This window comes from Aythya fuligula, chromosome 1, assembly GCF_009819795.1.
Source record: "Aythya fuligula isolate bAytFul2 chromosome 1, bAytFul2.pri, whole genome shotgun sequence".
NCBI classification, from domain to species: Eukaryota; Metazoa; Chordata; class Aves; order Anseriformes; family Anatidae; genus Aythya; species Aythya fuligula.
Genome location: NC_045559.1, coordinates 66,111,130 through 66,137,739, shown reverse-complemented (window position 1 = coordinate 66,137,739; position 26,610 = coordinate 66,111,130). Strand labels below are relative to the sequence as shown.

At 38.8% G+C, this 26,610-nt stretch overlaps 1 protein-coding gene across 5 annotated transcripts in view; it reads right to left on the bottom strand.

The window, feature by feature from the left end:
- CALD1 (caldesmon 1) overlaps window positions 1-26,610 on the bottom strand; it is a 193,501-nt gene that overhangs the window by 105,786 nt on the left and 61,105 nt on the right. Inside the window, exon 1 of one of the 5 annotated variants that reach the window (XM_032187912.1) lies at window positions 7,907-7,966. The exons of the other annotated variants lie outside the window; for them this stretch is intronic. The gene's annotated coding sequence lies outside the window, so the exon portion shown is untranslated. Of the gene's footprint in view, window positions 1-7,906; window positions 7,967-26,610 lie in introns of those variants that run through there. 5 annotated transcript variants of the gene reach the window in all.

Here is a 26,610-nt window from a genome sequence, read left to right as displayed (position 1 = left end):
GATCGGGGTGGGGGGGGGGGGGGAAGTTATCTCTCAGTATTTCAGTTCCTGTGTTGTGAAATGAGTTCAGTCCTGTAAACTTGCTACTGAACTAGAAAACCAAAAGGCCATAAAACCAAGTATCGGCACACAGCCAGAAGCTGAGATAGTCAGGTTTGAAGCTTGCCTGTGACTCAGAGCATCTCCTCTCTCAGGAGCAAGAAGCCCTCCCAGGCTCCTGCTCAGGCCCTGTCTGGTCCCACAGAGTGAGTGGTCACCTTCCTACCTGGCAATGATCTTAGTCCACACAATGACTTCAGAATTTGGCTCCATTTGATTTACTGAAATTGTCTTGGGGGTCACAAATCACCCTTGCCCTCTTCTTTAGGGGCAGCTTAATTCTTAATTGCATAAAGCTAAAGTGTAAAAACAGTATTTTGTATGTGTTCTTTGTTTCTAATACCCAGTATCCGTAAGGGGACTCCCTTGCTTGGCTAGCAGTCGGGATTCATTAGACCTTTTATGATGATTCTTTCTGGTGTGCAGATATATGATGAATCTCAGATGTTTAAATACCATATAACAGTGCTCCATTGACCTTGCTGAATACAGTTGGAGGGAAAGAAAGGTAATTTTCCTCAAAGAAATGTTAAAAATGTGTCTCCACTACAGCACAGATGCAGAGGATAAAGGAACTCCAGAGGGATTAAAATATTTTAGATTAATTTGGAAGAAGGCCACATTGTGTAAAGCCTGGTTAGTTTGGGCCTTTCCAATTCCACGCCATATAAACAAACCCATTTAAACTGCATTTGCTAGAAGGAATGTTTAAAAAAAAAAAAATCCCCTGAAGTAGTTGTAACTCAAATCACCTCCAGTTCTGGATTCTCTTCTTACTGCCTAAAGAACAAACACATGTACAGCCTAACAAGAGCTTGTGCAGTTGCTGTATGATTCATACTGCTTGAAAATTAAGTCATTTAAGTAAAGGGATCCTGGCATCCTCATGCAAGGTTTTAAAAGTGAAACAAGTTTAGAGATGGTTGGTTCTGGAGCCTACTTCCATACTTTGAACAAGATCGTTGCTTATAGACACTGTTTCCTCCATCAACGTGAGCTCTGTTTTAATAGGGAGACTCAATATTTTGATATGCTTAATATCCTTTATTGCTTTTGTTGCAATGTTTTTATTCCTCTTTTTTTTTTTGTTTTGTTTTGTTTTTAAATGAGAAGGATGGGAAATCTTTGCTTTGATTTTGGTAGAACTAAAGAAAAGTAGAAAGGGAAGGGAACGGAAAAGAAGATAAAGTAAAAGAACCTGTATTATTAACACAACAATATAAGGATTACCCTAATGTTTAATTCACCTGTATGTGAAAGAAGCAAGTCCTTAGCATTTACTCATTTTTAAGGACCGAATTTTGCCGTTTTTACTAACACGGAATGGAGCTTTTGCCTGCAGAGGCTTCCAAAGAGACAAGTCACAGAGCATGGTACTAAATAACCATGACAAGTAAACAGTTTCTGACCCTTATGAGTTAATGAAGATGAGAAAAAGGTATATAAGGGTTGCAGTGAGCCAGCAGGAGGCCTAAGAGCGTGAAACACTGTGAATCTTTTTGCAAGATCATCTTCTACAAAACAGGGGGCACTTAAAGGGACTTTCTTTATGATAAACTACAAATTGACATGAGGAGTACTCTCCCATCTGCCAAGTAAATGCAGGGTGCTCTCCAGTGGTCCCAGTCCTCCTCTAGTTTTTGAAATTGTCTGCCCAAAGAGGACACGAGGCAGCTAACACAGCCAAGACAAGACATTGTTCTCTCCCAAATACCCATAACAGATCCAGTATTTTTCACCACTGAATGTGACTGTCATATAGGAGAATATAGCAACTTTTTTGAAGTTCAGAACAGTAGAACTCAGCTGTTTAGAATACAAAATGAGGGAAAATGCCATTCTCATTAGATGTACTTGCAGAGAATAAAAAGGTTAATTTAAATCCTGGGATTTGAAGGCTAGCATCCCTTCTCTGATTGAAATTAGTATGAGATGTTCTGCATATGATATTGCAAGAGGTGCTATGATGATTCTGACATCATAGATATAAAACTCAACTGCAGCTATCATAAGTTTGATAGCACATTGTTCATTTGCTACACTGCTACTGGTTCAAGCTTTCCATGTGATCTTTTCTCCTGTAGATTATTGGAGTGCATTAGCGATAGGTATGTTCTTCAGCATCTCCCGCCTGTTTTTAGTCTAATTGTGTCTATAACCAGCACTGTGCTTTGCAGATATTTTCAGTTTAATGCCAGCACTGGTGATCATTAGCCTAAGAAACTTCATAAGATATTCTGCCAAATTTTGCTTCTCATCGTTCTAGCCTAAATATTGTTGTTCTTAGTACTTCTAGTTAGACACCAGGATACTGATGTCATACCTCCCTTTTTAAAATTACCGAATTGATTCAAATAGAGTATGTCTATTTTCTGTAACAGTAAATCTTGAAATCTTAATAATGTTTTACTGTCTCTTAGTAAAGTGGCAGAAGTGAGATAAGTTCAATTGCTTAATAAATCACATTGTTTCAGTTTAGATACATGCTACAGCCAATTTTATATAGCCTGACATAGTCAGAGGATATGCTAAGGTCATACAGATACACAGTGGGGACACAGATACAAAGTGATGTAAAGTCACTCAAATGTTCTCGCTCAGAGCCATTTCAGTTTGAGTAAGCTTTATGAGCTCTGGAAACAAGGAAAGTCCCCGGCTGCTTCCACACAAAGCTCCTCAGGTGCATCAGCTCTCAAGGCGCCTGGCACCCATCCTGTACAGGCACTGGATGCCGTAGGGGAGAAGTGAGATTTGACCAAGATGTGACTGCATGGAGCTGGCTCTTGTGTCCCTGCATCTGCATTACGACTAATTCACCACCTCAATACATGTAAGCTATACGCAGTTAATGCTAACAAATAATCAGCTGTTGATTGTTAGTTTGTTAAAGACTTTTGTATGTAGGCTTAGTTTCTATGGAATTAAAAAATAATAATAATAATAATAAATCTAGTAAGGAAAAATAGCTGGTGGGAATCAATCAATAAAAAATAATAAATGAAACTAAATTTTACTTTGAGATTTGTGATTTCAGTTTTGCAGACTTTTCTTGAGTTTGCCTGTTCAATGTTTTCTTTGTGCTTGTAAAGAAAATAGCACTTAGATTATCCTCCATTTTAACACAAGGAAAAAACATGACAGAGATTTGTCTTTAAGTGATAAAACTAGCAAAAATAGAACACTTATGATAACCCTGCCTTTGAAAAACATCAGGAAAAAGCTCCCCCAAGCTCCACAAACATGTTGCAGACTGCACATGTCACATAACTATGGACTATAATTTTTTGCCTGAGGCTCCCACATTTAACAAAGGGAAACACTGCTTTCAACAAAAGATGCTATTCTAGTTATGTGCCCTTTTACCCTGTCAGAGAAACAGCTGGTATCATAAAGTCACAGCTAATTTGTATCATGTCTGTGCTAACAGTCAGATTCAGTTTGTATCAAACTTTCAAAGTTGGACTTAATACCAGTTGATGGATGACAGCTTTTCTTGCTTTCCCCTTCTCAAAACATATTTAAACATTGCCCCACATAAAAATCCCCAAAATTCAAAATGCAAATGGAATCCTTAATGTATCACATAACAGGAATATACAAAAATGTTTAAAATTAACAAGTTAAAATTCCTGAAGACGGGTAAGAAAGTTACACCAACATTTCTGAAGATCTGTGACAAATAAATAGAGCTTTAAGACAGACATGTGGGTACCAAGTGTAGCAGAAAATAATTTTCTCAAAAAAAAAAAAAAAATCACTTGCCTCAGGTAATCTTTTGCATTTTGGGGTATCTGTTCTCCTAAAAATATTTCAGCCTGCCTGCAGAGACTTTAAGGGCTTTTTCAAGGTCAGCACTCAACTCAAGGAAGGCCAATTTTACTTTTCTTTCTTTTTTATTTTTTTTTTTAAGGGACCTGTTTCTCATTTACACTATTAAATGTCATCTAGTCTCATTTTAAGATCCCCTAATGCCTGAGCTGTGTAAAGGGACTTTAGTGGAAGTGAGAGTCAGTCCAAAGACTTAACAGCTCCAAACCCACAGCGCTCATGTGAGAAAGAGCTGCAAAGATCAGGCTCTTCTTGGAAAACAGACATAGGGGAACTTCCAGACATCGGAGAGTTCAAGCTCAGTTCAGATAAATATCTAACGGCACTGGTGCACTTCTGAGGCTATCCTCCACAGCACCTGAGTCTACAACACTAGCTTCAGACAAGATATTCCTTTGAGACTTCACATACTTCCTGTTTCCCAATGACCTAGAAGTATTTGACCAAGCCTCTTTCCTCCCATAATCCAAAACCATCATCAAAATGTATACAAGATCTCACAACATCCTGAGAACAGGGAAATACTGTTTTGGTGTGGGTTTTTTGATTGTTTTGATAATGTTGTGCAGTAATATGATTATTGGGGTTCTGAACAATTGTCCCTGGGTTTCTGAGAGATCTAAGTACTCCAAACGAACAATATCCCCAGGAAGTTCAAAGCAGAAGTATCAGTAATGCAGTTTTTAGGTGGCAGAAGAGCTTATTGCAACTGAGCTAAGAAAGAGCAGTTGTCAATGAAGAGTGAAGAATTCCAGCTCCCAGCCTATCTTTCCCTCAGTGCATGCATTTCCTGCCTTAGAAGGTTAATATTGCACAGAAGACAGTAAGATACAGCTTCTGCTGTGCCTAAGCTGTGCTTGGCACTGCTTTCTGAAGAACTCCTTGCCAGCTAACAGAGCCAAAGCGCAGCATGCTCCTGCCACATCCTCTCCAGCGAGCTATATCTGCTCCCTACCTACTGGGAAGATGTAGATAATCAACTCCACTCCCTTCACTCCGAGCACAGCAGTGAATCTGCCCCTACATATGATCCTTGTGCTTGTTCAGATTTTTTCTTCTTCTGTTCTTAAACCTCTGTCTGGCAAGGCACGATTTATTAGAAGCAGATTTCTCTTCCACTACTCAGTGCGTCAGTTTTACAATTCCTAGGTGGTGTAATTCCTGGAAAATAAAAAATGTTCTTCATCCAAAATTTTGGATGAGTCACAGCAGGTTTACTTGTTTTGGTTCACCCTCAAATGAAGCATAACTTTATACATCTAAATGATGCTCTGGTTTTGTTTCAGCTGCAAATTTCTTTCAAGCGATAAGACTTTCCTAGAAAACGATATGCAGCAGCCACTGTATGGCACTCATCACATTTTCCTGGGACTGTGGATTGCATCAGGAAGAAAGACACTATTCCTTTCTAGGCTTGATCCACTGGTATTAAACTAAATAAAACTCCAAACAGTAGGCTTTTATAGCTTTTCAAGAATGCAATGCTACACAAAAACTAGCAGGTTCTCATCATATCAAAAAATGTCCCAGCTGCACGTAGAGGTTGCCTGAAGTTCCAAAAACTATGGGGAAACTCAAACAAGGTTTAGTGCTGCATCTCCATTTCCAAACAGCAGACAATAGATGAGAGAAAGAAGACCCTACATTCATCTTGGTGTAACTCACCACAATCAAGCCACAGAAATATTAGGCTTTGGAGATTATACAGAAATGCCTTCAGTCCTGAACATCAAAGAGAAAAGATGACCAAAACCTTTCTTACACAATGTTTCCCAATGGAAAGTATCTTGCTTTAACAAAATGTACATTTCCAAACAAGATAAAAACCAGTCATCATTAGCCAGTGACTTTGAACCTTAACCTTATACGGTATCACTTCTTTTTGAAAGCAATTTATACAAGCACATCACAATTTGTTTTCCAAAGTCAGACATGGCTGTACTCAAGAATAAACGGAAGAGTTACAGAACTGTCAAATTAATACTAAACTATATTAATGCATTTTATACTCAGATAAAGAGATGTGCTTTGCTTCCAGTACTTTATGGTGATAATGCTTGTCTTTTCTTTACCAAATGGTCCACACCGTTTGCTTTAATGTTTTTTCTAAAGGCAACTACTGGCGTTTTTTATGGTATTTACATTCATGTCCCCTAGAGACCATCCTCCCATTGGCCCAGATTTACAGTTTGGAGAAGATTAAACGTGGAAGTTATCATCAGATTTTGCTTTTTCTTCATGACAAGATTCAACCACTTTGACAAGTTCTGTGCAAGTACAATAGGATTTCAGCATTAGACAAATGAGGCTCCACTTGGAGCAGATGAATGAGTCACTGAAGGACAGTGCATTTTCAGACACAACTTGTGCATCAAAATACGGCATCATATCAGAAACACGCTGAACTACAAGTCTCAGTTTCAAGCAACTGAAGTGGGTTGTTTCAACATCACAGTGTGCGTGCTCAGATGTGTCTAGAAGTACAACTCCAGCTGCTGAGCTGTCAGAAAAACTCTGGAGGGCAGTCAGTGCTCTTTGCATGTCCTATTCTAAGCAATAGGGTAGAGAACACTTGCATTTCTAATCTCACTGATTTTTGGAAAAAATATCTTCCCTCTCCTTGGGTCAAATTTTTAAGGAATTTAGGTACTTCCTGAAGGTACCACCCAAGAAAGAATGCAGGAACTTAAATTCAGTGATCTCACTGGAAGAATCCTTTCATGGGAAATTTTAGAATGTTTAGTCTCATTCTGAATCAGAAAATTCCTAATTTAGGAATATCAAAATTTCTGTCTGCAGTCTTAAATGTCCCCTCTAAAACTAAAAGTAATGCCGAACTCCAAAAACAGCAATCGGCAGAGAACAGCCTGCAACAATTATTAGTCCATTCAGCACTTGCACAAACCTTCTCTGAAGTGTACATAAAGTTAAATTTGCTTCCCCAAGGACAACGACAAAAACAGCTAAAATGGGCCCAGAACTAGCATTCCTGATAGGGGGGAGGCTGCTGGAGATGAAAGGAAATGCAACCAGTGTTCAGTCTGTAGCCATGTCCCTCTCCTCCTCCACACCGCTCTTGCCAAAAAGAGGAAGAACGGAGCAGAGATACATAGGAGGGCCAGGCACATGAAAAGCATGTTCAGCCATCAGTGAGAATAAGAAGCAAAGTGTACCCTGAATTCACTGAAGATGAAGGTACATAAGGGAGATGCCCTGACCCTGGTGCAATATTTGTGACCCCACCAGACTGCTATCATAGGCATTGCTTAAACTCTGAGCCAGTCTTCTCTATGTCTCCAGTCTGGAATTTCTGTATATTGAGGGGGTGAAGTTTATGTACATTATAAACACTTCCTTTAAAAGGTTTGTGAGCCCTTACAATTTTTGTTGGCTCTGACAGTGAAAGAACATTTAAAAAAAAAAAAAAAAAAAAAAAAAAAGCTAATTCACACGTGTTGGAAGTAGTCAGCAAACATGATTACTTGGACTCTCACAGACCCCCCAGAGCCCACACTTGCTCTAAAAAGAACAGAAGACACAAGTAAATATGATTTAAGACTCTCATAGCAAGCAGAAAACTTGCTGAAATCCAATGAAGAAATAAAAATAGCTACCAGAAGAACAGCCAAATGTCCACAAAATGATTATGGTAAAATTCAAAGATCTTGATTTGAAGATAAAATTAAAAATAAAATCCTTTAAATCTAGTATCTGTTCTAAAGAAAGACTGTGGTGACAGTGGCTCCAAAGGAATAAAAGTCATGGACTGACTGCAGCCCTGCCCACTGGTTTTGAATCAGCCTCCAAAACGGCAGGCAAGCATGGGGAGGTGGGGGTGTGGAATCTTTACAGAAGGAAAAATCCTTACAGAAGGAAAAAAAAAATGCAGAAATACCATCGGATTTCCTCTGACAAGGAAATCTGAGGTAAATACTTTAATCATACTCGCAGGAAGGCAATCAGAGGAAATATTCCGAACCTTTCAGTAACCAGATGCTGATGAATTCAAAATGATGACTGCAGAAACAAGAGGTGATCACTGTAGATAAATAAAAGTAAAGAAACTTGTTTAGCAATAGCACAGTAATTGCACATATAAAAAAATACTCTTCATATGCTTTTGATGAACTTGTCTTTAGCAAAACAAAACCAAAAACTTTAGTATAAAACAAAAATAATAAAATAGAACAAAATAAAAATTTTGCAAGGTTGATAAAACCACTATCAACAGCTCTGTAACCTAGAGACCAACAACAGATTTCCCAAAAGCTCTCAAAGTCACTAAAACTAAAAAAGGTCCCAACTAAGAGACTATGTAGAGGAAGACTTTTCCATTTTAAAGATGATTGAGACTGTATGAGAAAGATACTGAATGGGTTTTAAACACTAAATGTTGTTTATTGTCATATGAGAACTATGGTTCAAGAAAGAATTAAAAAAATCATGAATGACTGTTTCATCAGCTATGAGATATAGTAGTAGCCTGGATGCAACCTCTAGATCAGAAGGTCCCAAAGCAGAAGTTGCCACATTCCATGCCCACCTCCTTTCATTTGTTTTACTGTGACAATCTCAATGTCTCAGAGAGAGGATACTAATCTGGAGAGACCTTTGCTCGGACCCAGCATGGCCACATTTCTGTAAACATCAGTTCAGAGAGTTCAAAGAACTGAAGAGTTCAAATCCTTATTCAAAGGCAGTACAACAATTTGTGGGTGATCTAGTAGAAACTCCTAATGGATACTAAGAAATATAGAAAGAACAGGCTTCATTGAAGCAGAATGAGTTTTCTCTGAAGACTTACTCTTCATTGAGCTACCAACTTGGCAGTATACACACACAGAGCAGTGAAAATAGAAGCTAAGCTTTCTTCAGAATGCTATGCATGATCCATTCTCTTTAGACCCAAGGACCTTCATACAGAACATGTCAATGCCAGAGAAAATACCAAAAATAAGCTTCAGTGATTTTAAATGTAATTTAGAATTAGAATGTGGGACCATAATTAGTATTACTTTCTGGTTATTCATAGGAAACTCACAGACTTTGTGGGACTTGATGTAATTGAGAGAGATGTAATCTATTCAGCAATTTCAAAAATGGTTTTACAGTCTGATCTCTGGGTTTTATAGACACCTGTCTGATTTATAATTACTGAAAACTTTGGGGTTGGTCAAAAGCAAGATTTTCATTCATTCCATTTTAAGTTTCAATATTAAATTCAAAAGAGATTAGATTAGATTCAAAAAAGAAAAGAGATATGATGAATAATTCATACTGTTACTACGCATATAACTCATAGCAGAAGAGAGCAAGGTGAGGGGGACATTGAGAGCTGAAATGAACAACCAAGAGCTTCAAATCATTGTCATCTCACTGGTTAATCCTGTTTACAAGCAAGAGAAGTCTGGGCTACATCAGTCCACAGAGCTCTGACTCATATATAGCATAAAAGCCCTTCTAGGTCACTGAATTCATTCAAACATTTTCAGCACCCAGAAAAGCTGACTTTGCCCATTTCTGTTTTTTAGTGTGCACCACTTGACATTCATCAAACACAGTCTGAATGTCATGAAGGTATGCATTCTGTGGGGTCCTGGTTATAACAGGCTTTTTCTACTTCAAACTGTTTGCTTTCTTCTAAACTCTTCAAGAGTTAAAAGAGAGAGCGAGAGAGAGAGACAATCCATGTATGGTTTTTTTTTCCCCACAGCAATAAAGCCCTCTTCTGCTATTTTCTTTGCAGTTGATCTGTCCTAAAGCAACATTTTTATGAATTGAGCTCAACATAATTTCTGACATGAATAAAATCACTGAATTATGTTTTCTCAGTGTTTGCTGTCCCAGAGAACCTCTATCACACCACAGTTCCACCGTGAGCTGACCACGGAGGGCTGAAAACATTTTAACAAACAGGAAATTTCCACACAATTTAAGCATGAAGGAAGTTCAGGTCCAGGTAGAAAAACAGACTTCACAAAGCTAAGCCCTCCAATCCAAGTAACATCACTAGGGTTTGGACACATTTTGGGCTCTAATCTTCTGTGGTAAAATTGGTAGATTTTTTTTAAATCAATTTTTCAGTTCTTTGAATATCCCCAACCATAAACACTAGCTTCACGTTCTGCTGTTATTCATGCAATAGCATTAGCATCATTGCAGACCTAAGCACACTCCCAGCATTGGAAATTCAAGAACACAGTGGAACTTAATTCCCAGCTAATATAGGTACTAGATTCTCAGCTAATGTAGTCAGTTAAATGCAGCTTTAATGTTAATCAAAACATTCTGCTTTTATCATAAGTTCTTGAAAATGCTTTTGTCAGAAGTATTTTGTGATTTAAGAAAAGAGTGAATTGTTATCATCTTGATTCGACAAACTGGAGAAACTAAGCCACATTCAAGGCCATTCAGAAATTGACCTGACACATCTAAATGTGTTTTGTTTTTTTACGAAAACAACCAACCAAAAAAAAAGCATGGTTTAATTCCCCCCCTTATTCTTTTCATAAATTCAGTTTCATTTCACCAAGTAGCTATGAATAGAAATGAAGTTATAGAGCTCAATTACCTAATATATATTTTGCAGGTGCTCCATTTTATCCAAATAGCTCAGTGTCCTGCCTCTTGCAACTGGCTAATACCAGATCTTTAGGGTAAAACATAAAAGCAGGGAACATATATAATGATGCTTCCCACAAATACTCTTCCAGCTTACAACAACTTGCAGCTTCCAGAATACCAGAGTCAAAGGTGGAATCTGTGTATTTACTGATCTCCACAGCAGCTTTTTCCTATTATTATTTTCAGTAGCTATGAATATTCAGCAAAATCCCATAACAGTGTCCCATGACATAATTATTTGCTTTGTGAAGACACAGCTCACTTTGGGCAGGCAAATAAACCTTCATACTGACACTTGGGCTCAGCTATGCCACTTCCCAGCTGAAAGTTCACTCACCTAATGTGCAGTTAGGTGTGGTATGCAAATAGAAAGTGTTTCTCGTTGCACAACATATAATGGAGCAATTGCAAATTACCCAACAGCAAAATATTTAAGAAGCTGCTTTAGAATTAGCATAACTGGGTTTTAGTCCCAGTTACATATTTAATCATTCAAGAAAGAGAAATACCATCAGTAGGGGAGAATGGAAGCACCATAAAGAATAGTTGGAGAGTACGCCTTAAAACTCCTTTAGACAAAGGAGCTAATCCAGTTTATCGGATTCTGAGTTACTAATCTATTAGGCAAAAGGATTCCCTGGATCTTAAAAAATATCATTTCACTTCACAGAATCGCAGAACAGTTCCAATTACAAGGCACCTCTGGAGATCATCTAGTATAATTCCCCGCTCAAAGCAGGTTGCCCAGAATCATGTCCAGCTGGGTTTTGTGTATCTCCAAGGATGGAGACCCCACAGACGCCCTGGGCAATCTCTTCCAGTGTTTATCATTTATGATTTAAAAACCTCTTATGTTTAAATAGAATTTTCTGTATTTTATCTTGTGTCCTTTTCATCGTGTCCTTTCACTGGGCACCCCTGAATCTGGTTCCACCTTTATTTTTTGTCATTAACCCACTCCTCTATCTCACAGAGATGGAGAGTAGATGTTAAATATAAATCTTGTTACAGTTATAGCAGGAATTTTTGTCGATAGATTTCAGTATTGGCTCTTGTGCAAACCCCCATTTAAATAAATGGTGTAGGTGAGGTATTTCTTTGCTTATCCAGTTCTTCCAGATGTCCTTTTCTCCTTTTAATTTTTATGTCAGGACTGCCAGATAGTTTATTTACTTACAAAGACATTACAGAAGGAACACTTAATAAAACTTTTCAACATTTCCTCAGACATACTATGTGCACAAAGAAGGCTTTTCATTAGAGCATTTGGCAAATAAGTGTTGCCAACAGAAGAGGGGCATGGGAAGCCTCACATGCACCCATTACTATCCGAACAGGTGCCCAAGGAATTTCTTTTTCAGGATGACCTAAAACGGGGAGTTGGGTTGTCTGCTTTGAACTGCTCAATTCATCATTTCTGAGCAGCTTATCAGAACACAACATGAGCATTTGCCATAAATAAAAACCAGCTATTAACTGTCCTGCAGTACTACACTTAAGTGAGAGTTGAATTTTAAAACCATAGTTAAAGCCCATTGCCTTCAGGCTACACACACACATATATGCTCTGCTGAATGTGGACAGTTTGTTCTATCTGAGCAATACTTCCCAGAGGGCAGCAGCCACCCCCAAGTTCCCAATTTTTCTGTCAGTCTTAGAATTGTGACTGCAGTAGTATTGCCAAGCTCCATCTCTGTGGGTGCTATACAAAAAGCAGAACAAAAAAGTAGTTATTGCTCCCAAAGAGTTTAAAAGCCAAGTACAGAAGGGATGAAACTACGTGTTATAAACTTGTGATCCAAGAGCTATACTCAGAGAAGTTAATATAACATTGTTACATTAATATATTATTAAAGAAAGGCTTTGGAGTTCAAGTGTCATCTTAATTCCAGCTGAAGAATGACTATTAAGATATTTTCAGTGAAATATTTTCATCTTCTAAATATGTAGCTCTGTGTACATACCACCATTATTTTTCAGATGTTATGAAGCACTCAGTCCATTATAGCTTTCTCTTTCTGTGGCCTCATGTGAAGAGGATTTCAGTGATGCAGAAAAATATCAATAAGTACACGTTCACATGGAGAACGTGAGCTGCAGGGAAAGGTTTCCCACTGTCACATTTTCTGGTTGAACTACAGATCATGAACCACACAGGCTGCATAACATACAAGGTTGATGGTCCTGATTGTCCAGATGTGTTCAGGGTCTGGAGGTAAATAGTCGGAGAAGAGGAAAATCATGCTGTCAGCAGTGCCTCTTCCAGCCCAGCTGCAGAATATAGTGGAGATCTGAAGAGCAGGGAGGAAAAAAATCCTTCTCCAACTTCCACCCACCTTTTGCAGTTCAACTTCTTGGAGGCCCCATGGACACCACTTTCCATCCCCTCCCAACACCATGGGCATAGCAGTACAGAGAATGGTTTGCCAGAATAGGACTCTGGGGCACCCTGAGCACGCTGCAACCCATGTGCTAAGCTGCTCAATGAATGTTCTCAATTACAGTTTGAATCAGACCTTATAATCATGATTGGTTTTTAAAACCATGCCAGACAGTGTACACATTAGAAGAGAGCCTGTGAAGGAGAGAATTGTCTCTTCCCTTCATCTAAGCTGATGAAATCCTTTTAAACAGCGACTCAGCTGACCTAGAGTTTCAGGCAATGGTATATTTCTTGCCAACTACCTTAAAATGCCAGTTATCCTTGCAGTAACCTCAGCAGTAGAGCTCCCTAGGACTCTGGTGATCATCCTTCCTACACAGACAATGACACTGCCTCAGTGAAGGGAGCAACTTTTGGACATAATGACTGACACAAATACAGACTTTTATTCTATACAGCCTTGTATGAGACAGGAAATACAAGAGAACTGCTTCCTGAAGTTAAACACAACCAAAAGGTAGGACAAGATATAGCTCATGCCTAGTGGAAGTAGACTTCGCATTTGCAAAAGTTCTTTGCATTGTTATTCTTGAAAGTAGAGGCTAACAAATAAGCCAAGTATGCATACATATGAGCAGATGAGGGCTGAACATCATCCCCAGGCACACAAATATAGCACTTGCTTCCTTCTTTGGCCATGTGCGTGCTACTAAGCAGAAACCATTTGCTAACCACACCACAGTGGCATTCACATTAGCAGAAAACCAGACTCCTCATCTCTTCCTGCTTTGTTCAGCACTTACTGCCCACAGGAAAAAAGAGTGGTTGTGCTCTTTGCTTGCTCCACACAGGGTCTGCTGTCTCATGGACATCAGTGGCAGCAAAAACAGGCCAAGCCTGTTCCAGAATAGCCATTTGTTCTCATGTAAACCTGTCTCCCCAACACTGCAGCAACATAAGCAGGAAGAGAAAGCCAATGCCAGAAGCATTTTCCCTTTGAATTTTTGATCTGGAAGGACAAACATTTTTAAATTTAAAAACCAAAGCTTGATCAAGGATCCCTTTTGATCATCTAGAGTTTGAACATATACTCTCCTACATCACTGGCAGTGGGTACAGGCGTGTCTGCAACAGAACATGCTGCTGAGGGAAAATATTTACTGATAAAAAGAAGTCCCGAATTCCCTGCAAATCTACATCTCCTGAGATATCCAGTCAATCGCTGCTGCAAAACTTTTAAAGTATCTGCTGTTAGCTGCTCTAACAACTGCAAGAAGAGTGGGGTTTACTGTCCCATTTAGAAAAGGGTTACAGAAAGCTTACAGTTTTGATCCAAGTATTAATAATCCATTAAAAATTACTGCATAATAATTCAGAAAATAGTCACTTGCAACAGTCCACAAATGGAAACTGACTGATTTAAAGCATATTTTGACAGCTGCTAGCATCATTCAACATGACAAATGAAGGAATTTACTCAAAAAAAGCAGAGGAGTGCAGCCAAAATAAGTCTGTAATAACAAAAAGGTTGTCTTGTGAAAGCTCTGGTTTTCTCCTCTTCTACGTCTTTTTCAGTTATTGAACATGAACACACTGCTGGGATGAGTGTCAGGAGAGAGGGAGCTACAGGGAACATTCTACAAATTGTGTCCTTTTCAGGGAATTTTAATTAATGGCGGTTCTGAGAACTGGGATTGACAGGATTAGTGCCGGCACTAAAAGTTACTATTTGAGGATCCTAGAGCTCACAGCTCCCATAAAAATAAAGCAGTTTAGAAAAGAGCTTTGTGCAAATGAAGGCATTCCCTCAGCAGGGAAGGTTCATGTGAACGTCTTCCGTGGCTTCCCTTCACATGGGTTTTTCACTGGAGATGGGATAGCAGAAAGTCTCTGGAGAACTGCCTCCCCTGGAGTGCAGAAGGTTTAATTCAAGTTTTCTAGGTTAGTCCTTGGGGAACATTTCTATAATGAGCCAAAATGTAACTCTAAGAATGAAAGTTCCCAAACTTCATGGAGGGGAACATATGGTTCCACTTTCAGTGCTTCAGGATTTATTTCAGGTTTGTACCGAATACCTTTTTTCTTTCAGTTTTCCAGTTCATACCACCTTCCTCCTAAGATAATCTTCTAGCATTCTCCTAGTAAGAGTCAGCTCAAAACACGTTATTTCACTACTGCTGTAATCTGTTATAAAGAGCTTAGGACAAACCATTCAACTGACCACAAGCATTGCATTTTATTTGACTATTATTAAATATTTAAGTACTAACCCAAAGTAAACCAATTTTTAGAAGGCGTAAAGTATTACATGACAAAACAATAAGCTAGAAATTAGCCAAAGCTGCCTATTCCAGAAATCTCCAATCTTTTTCAAATACTTTTGGGCCTTAAAAATGCTTGGGTAGCAATATTTATTCAGATTAGGATCATTCATATTCATTTGTGCTTGCGTTTCTGGCTTCTAACTGAGGCAATATGAGCAGAGCTAAATTTCCACAGGAAAAAAGATAGTACACCAAAATACTGCCACTTATTCAGGAATAACCAGTGCAAATATCTTTTTTTTTTTTTTTTTTTTAATGGTCATATTATATATGGAATGAATGCAAATCACGCTTTGCAAAGACAGTCCCAGTGGCAGCATTGTTTGGCAATTAATACATATAGTTATATCTTCTTCCATGGTCTGGTTCCAGTGACCCCGCAAACCACTGTTCTTTTTTTTTTTTGTTGTGTTTTGTTGTTGTTGTTGTTGTTTTTTGTTTTGTTTTGTTTTCCCCAGCAACTACATTTCTCTTCAGGAATAATTGTAAATTTGTTGCTGTCAGCTTACATTGCTGCTGGGACTAGTATATGAACCTTTAAGGCTACAGCATTAACAGCTCAACTTTAATTAGCTTATGAACATCCACAAAAAGCACCAGATGCTCCTGAACATTCAGGAACCTCTAAATGTCCACAGAAATCTTAAATTTTAGTCACTCAGGAACCAACTTTTAGGGGTGGACATCATCTTCGCTATACAAGTCATCAGCTCTGTCATGACATATAGAGGAATGGATCACCATTGTCCCAACTTCTTCCTGTTCTGCCCCATAGTACAAGGAAATTAAGTTGTTGGGCAAGGCCTATTATGCATGTCTATTTTCTACCTTTTCACCTAATGCGCAAACACAAAAACTAGCAGTTTGCAATTGATCACCTAAAGAAAAACCACCAAGGCTGCTTGTCAGCCTTCAAACACTACCCCAGTGCTCAGTGATACCTGAACCTTGCCAAACCCAGTCCATTTATTTTAATGAACTACAACTCGTAAATTCAGTATACAGTTTAAATCTTTCCTCACTTGGCAGCCATATAAAACAGCATGGAATGTGCACATAAAAAAGCTATCTTGGTCACACCTGTTACTTTTTGAAAAGGAAGGGCATGCTCAGGTACTGTAGATGAGAATCTAGATGACTGAGCTCCAGCTACTTGTTTAGACTGTTAACTTTACTTCCAATAGTAGGAAATATTACATAAAATCTATGTAACACATATAAGCTAAGTGCAAATGATGAAAGAAATCAGCAAGGGAAAACAGGCCAGAGAGCCGTTGTGATGGAAGAATAGCAGCTGGGAAAACTGAAGTCAACCCAGCTATGTTATTTTTTTAATTAAAAATAAACATGGGCTTTGTTGCCAAGGGATTGGTTAGCATTCCATTAAAAAAAAAAAAGTTTTACTTCATTCTCATTCCCCCTCCTTACCTCACTCCCTCTACTTCCCCTCCCTCTTCTTTTCCAAAGTATTTATAGATTTTGCAGAAAAACCATGGCCATAAAATTTAGGTCAGTCTGGAGCACCACAAAGAGCCGCCTAACTTCTAAGGCATTCTCATTCTCTCACATGAATGCTTACTTGATTAAAACTAGTCAGAGACTATCATTTTTAATTCTTTGTTAATTATTTCATCTTCAGTGCTGACCTTGCTAGCTACACAAGTACACATGACTGCACTTCCTGAGACTGCATGTGTGCGACTGATAGAGGCCCTCTTTGGGCAGCCCTTTTAATGAAGATTTCAACAGACCCACATTAATCCTTCCAAGGTCAGTCTTGCTTCTCTTCAATCAAATATTAACACACTACTTATTCATGCCTGGACGGGAGTTTGTCCTTTTTTTTTTTTTTTATATGGAATTTTCTTGTGTCTAAGAGCAGAAGAAATTTGGCCAGTAAAGATCTTACACTGCTTCTCTGCAGTCCTTGCTACACAAGCAGGAGTTTGCCCATTAGCAGCAAAAAACTGAAGGATCCAAAGATTTCGTTCGAGCTTTTCATACATTTCAAGCACTTAAAGTTTAACTACTTTGAAAGGTTGATTACCTCATTACTCTGCCTCCTCTTTGCTGTTCATTCATCTCTCTTCTATCTTTCTTGTGTGCCTTCTTCATGCCTATCCTCAGAACAGCTTTCTCCTACCAAAGTCTTAGCCACAGACCAGCCTTACCACAACCATTTCACCACACCTCTTCCACAACACATTTCAAAACCTTATCTTGTTTAATCAACTTTTACTTTTCCCCACCTGCTTTACTGGTTATCTTCATTTTGGTTTTTTTGGTTGTATACCATAATTCATATTAAATACCTAACCAGAGCCAGTTGCAATTGTTCCAATAAAACATAATGTAGGATAGGAGTTGATGGGGCAATTCCACTGAAATTTTCTATAGAAATATCCTTCTTCAATGTCTTCTTTACTGTGCAGGTGACTGAGCACTGGCACAGATGGCCCAGAGGGGTTGTGGAGTCTCCTCCTTTGAAAATATTCCAAAGCCACCTGGACATGGTCCTAGGCAATCTGTTCTGGATGGCCCTGCTTGAGCAGCAGGTTGGACCAGATGACCCTCAGAGGTTCCTCCCAACCTCAACCATTCTGTTATTCAACTGAACCAAGGTATCAGGTTCTGCTGAATCAAAGATTAATCTAATAATTAGGCATTCAGCTAGCTGGTGAGAAAACCAGAACTCAAGTAAAGGAAAAATATTTACATCTACCTCCTGCACCACAGATAAGTACTATCATGCATATCAAATCACCACCCTAAGTTCTGTTCTGGAGTAGGACTTGCTTGCATCTATTTGGAGTCACTCTAATTTGCATTTTAAAAAAGTCCATTGGTGAAGAGTATAGAATATTTAATTATTTATTCCATGCTGAGTGACTCTCACGAGAGTCCTGAACAAAAACAGTGTGCTACAGAATTGTTGATTCACCCACATTTTCACAAGAAAAAGACCCTGCCTCCATCCCAGCTGCACAGAGTGATATTTAACCCTTCAGTCTTGAAAGGAGCCCTAGCCAAAGGATTAGGCTAGATGTGGAGTAGAAAAGCAGAGACACGAGGCCTTTATGCATTTCCAGAAAGACTGTGCATTTGTGAAAACTAAGATAGATATATTTTCATTATTCAGCTTTGGTCATTATCTGCTGACTCTCATTCAAATTCCCCAAGTATCTGAATCTTCCATCAACTCCAGAAAAAATGTGGGGTTCACCACAGAAGATGAGGTTAGGTAACTAAATAGCATAATGCACATTATTTGCAATGCAACAGTAAGCATAGGAGAAAGAAGATACTGGGTTGCAAAACAGTTTTCTTTATGCTTTGCATATTTTTTGGAAGAGAAAAAGAAAACCACATTAGGCGAAGCAATACATTTGTTTTGACTCAAGGACATAGACTCACAAAGAAATGTTGCTGCAACTAGTGAGAGTTCAAGTCATTGTTACCCAAACCATATAAAAAAACAAACAAACAAACAAAAAAAAAAAACATTAAAAATCCCTTGGAACTTAAATGTTATTCCTCATCCTAACCAAATGTAAATATTTCAACAGCTTAGTGACCAACAGTGTACAACAGAGAATGACTTTTTCTGGGTAATTAAGCTTTGAAACAGAGCTGAAACTAATTCTGTGAACATTAATTCTCTTTTATGGCAACATAAAATTGGATTCAGCATTAGAAAATAAGAGAAGGGAGGGAGAAGGGGGGAAGAATAGTTTGGCACTGGCAGAAGCTAAACATGCTGTGCTTCAGCCTCCTTCAGTTTTACACAAATTTCCATGTAAGAATAGAATTTAGTTGAATTAAACATGATCAGAGGGGCAGTTTTGTCTTTCAGATGGTCACTTGCAGCTTGAGTCTAAGGGTTACATGAAAGCAGAGAGATCTGAGTGAAAGACTTCTCATTTAAACTTTTCCTTTTCCAGATAGGTTGACTATTTGACTACCAAAATAGGTACTTCCTCATTCTGACTACTAAAGAGGATTCTGCTCTCCTTCTTACAGCATTTTTGCTTTTCTTCAAGATGTGCAATAGCTCAATCTAAAAAAGTAATTATAATTTTAAAATATATTAAAAAAAAAAAAAAAAAAAAAAAGCTTTGGGAGGCTCATTGTATTGTTTGTATAATGCCAGAGGGTACAATCACACAAATACCGAATAGGACAGGGGAACCAAAGAGACAAAGAGAAACTCAAAAATACAAATGGAAAATAAGAGATCTGTCCAGGAAGAGAGATTTGCAATAAAGTTACACAGAAATGCCATTGGCCTTTAATCTAGAAGAGTAGTTATATCAATGAAGAACAACTCAATGATTCTGATGTGATTTAAGTGGCTTGGAGGCTCTACTTGCTTGACTTTTAAAACTCAGACCAGGAAGCTAGACTACTGAAAATGCGAGCATGTGCCAAAATGGGCAAAACATTTAAAACCAGCCACATGTCGCATCTTCATCTGGCAAACAGAAAATGGAATGCTATTTATAGCCCTTTGATATTCCTTTGTTTCTCATGGGAAACTAGTTGATGTTGTCTATTGTCAGCTCTCATTGTTAACAACACTCAGGGAGTTTATTAATCATAAGTCTCAATGCCATTTGCCCAAATCAGTCTTTCTATAAGGGTCACATTAGACCAATAAACAGTTGAGTATCATATAGACATAATGATTTGTTCACTAAGTAGAATTCAAAAAGACTAATGTTTAAGTTTTATGTATTTCTTATTTTAAAACATAACCTTCTTGTCAGCCTCAGGATTTCCTTGATCTTTATGCTGTAGAAATATACAAAATTAAACAATAGCCCCCTACTCCACTAATTTCTCCTACCACATAATATAACAAAACCACAGTTCAAATAATATTATTCCAATTTGAATACACCCCATCTTCCTTTTCCAGTCCAGTTGGAAATCTGGGAATCAAATAGTTCACATAGGAAGCAATGCCTAACTTCACCCCTTAGAAGGCTGCCAAGTTGTGACTTCTTCCAGTTGAAAGAGCGAATACTCTAGCTCAAACAGAAGAGTCCTGTGCTGTCAGAATAAATGTTGCATCATGGCACTGATGTGAAGTTGCCACCAGATGAGTTTTTTTTGTTTTGATACAAGTCAGAGAAAGGAAAGTTGGTGTCTGTAGTCCCAATGTTCTACCTGTAAGACCGTATATCTACGCAGATGAGGAATAACATTCCCAGTGGCAGCTACATGAAAAAAGCTGACAGAATGAATAGCTATACAGAGAAATCTACCCTATACTTGGGGAAAACACTCAAAACACACAATACAATGTATGTGGAAAATTAAAGCTACGGGGAAAGAGGATGTAAAAATTAGAGAAAGACTGGCAGGAATACAAAAGCATCGAAGATTAAAAAGATCGGAAGAACAGAATATGAGCCAGCAGTGTGCCCTGGCAGCCAGGAGGGCCAACCGTACCCTGGGGTGCATCAAGCACAGCATTGCCAGTCGGTCTGGGGAAGGGATTGTCCCGCTGTACTCTGCACTAGTGCGGCCTCACCTTGAGTACTGTGTGCAGTTCTGGGCACCACAGTACAAAAAGGATGTGAAACTGTCGGAGAGTGTCCAGAGGAGGGCTACGAAGATGGTGAAGGGCCTAGAGGGGAAGACGTATGAGGAGTGGCTGGGGTCACTGGCCTGTTCAGCCTGGAGAAGAGGAGGCTGAGGGGAGACCTCATTGTAGCCTACAGCTTCCTCATGAAGTGGAGTGGAGGGTCAGGCGCCAATCTGTTCTCTTTAGTGACCAGTGATAGGACCTGCAGGAATGGAGTAAAGCTGCAGCAGAGGAGGTTCAGGCTGGATATCAGGAATAGGTTCTTCACCAATAGGGTGGTCGTGCACTGGAACAGGCTCCCCAGGGAAGTAGTCACTGCACCAAGTCTGTCTGAATTTAAGAAGTATTTGGACTGTGCGCTTAGTCATATGTTGTGAATTTTTGGGTAGACCTGTGTGGTGCCAGGAGTTGGACTCGATGATCCTTATGGGTTCCTTCCAACTCGGGATATTCTATGATTCTGTGATTCTATGAACAATTGGCGCAGAGGGAATTAAACCAGCCTGAGAACAGATTAGCATGTAAAAGTTTAACAATAAACTAGAGCTGGGACCATCATACTAGAAACTCAAAGCAACCCTTATAACTCCTACAGTTTAAGGCTGACTCTGGTTGAAACTGCGTGGTGTCACATTGAAGATATTCTCATATTATTCTTTTATATTTGTAGTATTCTCAGTTCTGCTTATCCCTGCTACTGGAAACAAAGGCAGATGATCTGCACTGCTTGATTTTGCGTCTAGAAAAGAGGCCCACACACCAACAGAGAAGGAATCTGTGTTGATTTACTGTCAGATAGATAAACTGCTCAAAAAGCCTTATAACAACAAATATTTTACATAGCAGGGATCATTGTACCTATCTTTTTAAAAACAGAAGATTAAAGAGGGATAATCAAAAAAGGAAAAAAAAAAAGAAAGAATGAATGTTTGAGAAGTTAGATGGCTGGTATTGTGGCTCTGAGTTTAATTGACAAAACAGCTTTCATCAAAACAATTAGATTGTTCTCCTCCAAGCTATTCATCATCTCAGATATTTTTCTAATTTTGACTTTTACCCACCAGAGAGCAGAAACCGCCTGAATAATTGTCATCTAGGGATTCCTTAGCTGGAATTTGGAATGGCCAACATAATTCCTCCAGACGGTACTCCTTGACTTTTTCCCGTGGACTTTGATATTGCAGTGAAATGCCTAGCATGCTGGTTCTGTGCTGAAGAAATGATTCTTCTATGTGATATGACAAATTCATTATTTAACAGCAAGACTGCAAATTAATGATATGGTCCCACTTCTGTTTCTGAGTGATAATCTTTTTCTATGACACATTTGGAGAGGAAGGGGTGGTGGGCAACCAAACAAGTAGTTATGAGTCTTTCTAAGTGTTGATGTTGGATTAATAGTCTCATAGAACAAAATCTTTCACTGATCTACAAAGCTGATGGAGTACTGGAGATGGCAGTGACAGCTATGCCAGCCCAATTAGGGACAGAATGAACCAATCTTAACTCCCACTTAATGTTTAGCTGTTTTTTCCATCCAAGGTGCCAGACTAGGGTGGCAGCTTTATTGATCATTCTAGCAGCAAACCACTCAGCATTACCAGCCCTCTGTATGTCTATAGGAAATCAAAAGAGCTGAATCCCAGTTTGAGAGGAACATTGTTGAAATTCCACACAGGGAAGGCTTCAGGTACTACATTCTCTCTTCTCCTGGCTAACTTTATGTGGTTTCTTGCAATACAGACTCACAAATCTCTCTTTTATCACTTTCAGTCAGCATTCAACCACAGTAAAAATTTTTGTTTCTACAGTATCCATATTATTTTCATTGCAACACTGAGTGATTCACAGCTTTCAATCTCACAGCAACCTTAAGAAGAATGGAGTAGTTTCTATCCTCATTTTGCAATAGGCTGATTGTAACAAAGAAAGAATAAATAACTTGTACACGGTCACAGACTGCTATGAGTGAAGACCTTACATGGAGGCCTCCTAGTGTGTCAAATAGCAAACCAGCTTTTGTTTCATTTGGTTTTCTTTACAGAAAAAAAAAAAAAAAAGCTTCACTTCCTAGAAATATAAAAACATAAATCTGGTTTCTGTCAAATTATTTCAGTGGTGTGTTCTGAAAAGGGAGAGAGGGTAGCAACAAATGTGATACAAGATGATAAACTGCTTTCTCTGCTAGAAATAGCAGTTCTGTTGCTGTTGACTTTCTTGTTTGAGCCAAAAGCAAAGCACACTGTAAAGAGTTTCTTTATCTAGCCACAAAAGACATCTAAGCCATAAGGGGAGAAGAGAAGGAAGGAGAAAAGAGTGGGAGCTTCAGACAAGACCCCAAGTATTGTCTTGTTCTAAGCATACAAAAGCAGCAGCAAAATCATTAGTTTGCTATTGGAACTGCAAGTAGGATCACCTGTACTTGGACCAAACATCTGTGAGGATCATACATGGTTAAAAATCTCTATTCTCTATCAAGATTTCTCAGCCTCCCAAGCTGTGCAACATCCTCATTTCATGATAGATCTAATAAAATTACAGACAAGCATCCATGAGAAAGCTGGAAATTGTTTATCATAGAACTCTTCAGCATATGTACCATGATTTTAAAGGCTCTTGCTGCACTGTAGTTCTTGAAAATAGGTCACAAAGCTGAAAAGTATCCACTTATTTTCCTCCTCCTTTCCTTTAAAGAGGAAGATATTCCCTGCATATATTGTGAACTGGTATACGCTATGTATATTTACACTCTGACATGAAATCTCAAATCTTCATCAATTATTTGCATTTTTTCCATGAGGTGCCTGTGTCCTAAGACTCAGGAGCAGACCAAGCAACTGCAAACCAACATCTCCTAGTTTTAGGACAAACACTCATGAAAATGACCTAGTCATTTTCATTCCCAGAGGTGCACATTTTCTTGGGGATTGATTTGTCACTATTTTCAAATACCGGCCCTAATGCACAGACTGGTTAGTCATACTTGGCAGTCACGATGGTTTTTCCTCTCCTTGGGTACCCTCTGCTTCATCTTCCTGGCACCATGTCCACAGCCAAGTAACTGTGGACTACACCATCTAAAGTAAGCTTTCTTACTAGAGCAGAAATGCACACAGACACAAAAAACAATCATGGATAGTATAACCAGTTCAAGTTTGCTCTTACAACTGCAGTCTTTGCGTGGTATGCAAACAGCCTATGCTAGGAAGGTAAAGCTGCACTACTTCAATGAGAGGTACAATTCTGAACAGATGCAGCTAAGCCCTTACAAATCCCTGGGTAGACATAGTTATTTCAGTGTGAGAGCTTAGAGTGTGACTGGAAGTCTGAACACTTTGAAGATGACATAAATCAAAGTAGCCTCTCCTTCAACACAGCAATTTCCCTTGTTTTGAGTTCCTTCCACTTTGAGAGAATGGAGAAAAAAATCAGTCTCTTAAAGCAATACATACTGTCCACTAGATTGTGTGAAATACCATCCTTTTTTTTTTTTTTTTTTTTTTTTTTTTTTTTTTTTTTTTAAAGTAGAAAAGCTTTTCTCTCTTGTCTGCTAGTACATCTTGAAAGCTTGTTATAATGGCATGGTTCTGGGTGACTACTTGATTGTAGAACATGGATAGTATGTCATCTTCTTTCCGATGTAAATGCAAAGGGAAACCTCAGCACTGTATTCTAGGGGAAGCATGGTGACACATGACAAGAACTCTTGTGTCTGCAAGCATGCACCAACAGTAAGGTTTTCCATACATTTTTGAGAATAAGACCATGTCCAAAAAAAAAGGTCACAGGACTGTCCCTGTGCTTGCTTCTCCCTCCCCACCATGCTCATTAGTGCAATCAGATGATCATCTCTGTTCTCTTTGGGGTTCCTTTGTGTATCCCATGTGAAAGGGGCCAGCCCAACTACTTTCAGAGAGATCATTTCAAGAATGTGAGCAGTGGAGAACAGCAGACACATTGCTCAGTCTAAATGATCCACACTACTACCATGACCACAGCTGCAGCTGGTCTCCTGGCAGAATAAATCCTGGGACCTCTCTGTACTAGAAAGGAACTACAGCAGTGTGCCTGCCAGATTTGTCTGAAGGATGAGCCCATTGTTTTGATCATTTTGTTACTCTTTCTTGTACTATAAGATAACTCAACAACATACAGACAGTACAAGATAAGAGGCTCAGTCCTTGTTACATGCTTTTCATCAGTCAAAAGACTGATTTTCAGCTGCCAAACTACAAGTGGAATTTGTCTACAAAACACAACCTGACTTCCATTAACATCGTGGCATCAGTACTTAGGGTACAATGCTCTATACATTGAACTATTCATTCCTTGCAACTAAGAGAATAATGACGGCTCATGTCTACAGATGGCTGCATCAAGTAGCTAGACATTTAAAAGGAGACTAAAACCAGGGCAACTCTTCTACTTCACTGGAGCAAATGCAAACTCTTGATATGAAGATTTTCATTCTGGAGGTAGGGTAACAGAAAGCAAAACACAGATAACACTAATATTAAATGTTAATAAACAAAGCTACTAACAATTATTAGGGTTCTAGCCCATTTTATAATGGCCTAGAATATATTCTTAAGTAGAATATATTAGTAGTTGAGCATGTTAGTGGGTTGCTAATTATTCCTAATGAGCAGTGATGTCATTTTCCATGGGTATCTGTAAGATACATCATTCGTATCAATAACTTCACTGTAAATTCCTGTGATCACTGACCAGCCCCTTATAAAGTAAACTTGGAAAAAAAGTACTGAATTTAGAAGCCTTGATCATAGAACTCTGAAAGAGGCTCATTAAATATGCTACCCATGCCTTGCTCTCAAGCTCAAAAATAAGTTCTGACAGACATGGACTTGGCTTGGCCAATGTGCAGGTTTCTAGGGAGAAGCAAGATATAGATTACTGAAGGTATAAATGACAGTTCAGTGTCTAAGCCTCAGAAGTTTTAAGTTTTACTGGGATACATGTACCTTCTATCTTAGAAGATTCTTCAGGAAAAATTCTATCACCTTCAGATTGTAAAAAAAATTATCCTTGGTCTAGATAACCTTATTTTTACTTCTGGTTACACTCATTTACATTTAAAGATGATGTACCACTCCACGCATGGACAAATTAGTCTTTTTTTTTTTTTTTTTTTTTCCTGTCTATTTTGAGATTGGGAGAGCAGTGAAAGGTTTTTATCTCAGTTTTAGTAAGGCTTTTGACACTTGTCTCATAGGGTATAACATCCTTTTTACAAAGAGGTGGATTGAAAACTGGAAGAATTGCCAGGCCCAGAAGGCAGTGACCAGGGTCACAAAGTCCAACTGGAAGCTGATCACTAACGGTGTACCCCATAGGTCAACACTGGGGCCCATACTGCATAACATCTGCTTTAATGGGCTCGATGAGGGAACTGAGCACACCTTCAGCAAGTTTGCAGACAATATAAAACTGAAAGCAGTGGCTGGTACACCAGATGCCTGTGCTGCTATCAGAAGGACCTTGAGAAGTTCAAGAATGGGCCAAAACAGAACCATATGAATTTCAACAAAGAGGTTATAGAGTCCTCATCTTTGGAGATATTCAGCACCCGACTCGATACAAGCCTGGGCAACCTCCTTTAGTTCACCCTGCTTTGAGCAGGGGCATTGGACTACAAAATCTCCAGAATTCTCTTCCAGTTGCAATTCTTCTGTGATAACCGTACACAGATATATCTTGCAATAAATGTTGCACAAAATACAGTGTGCAAACATACAAAACAT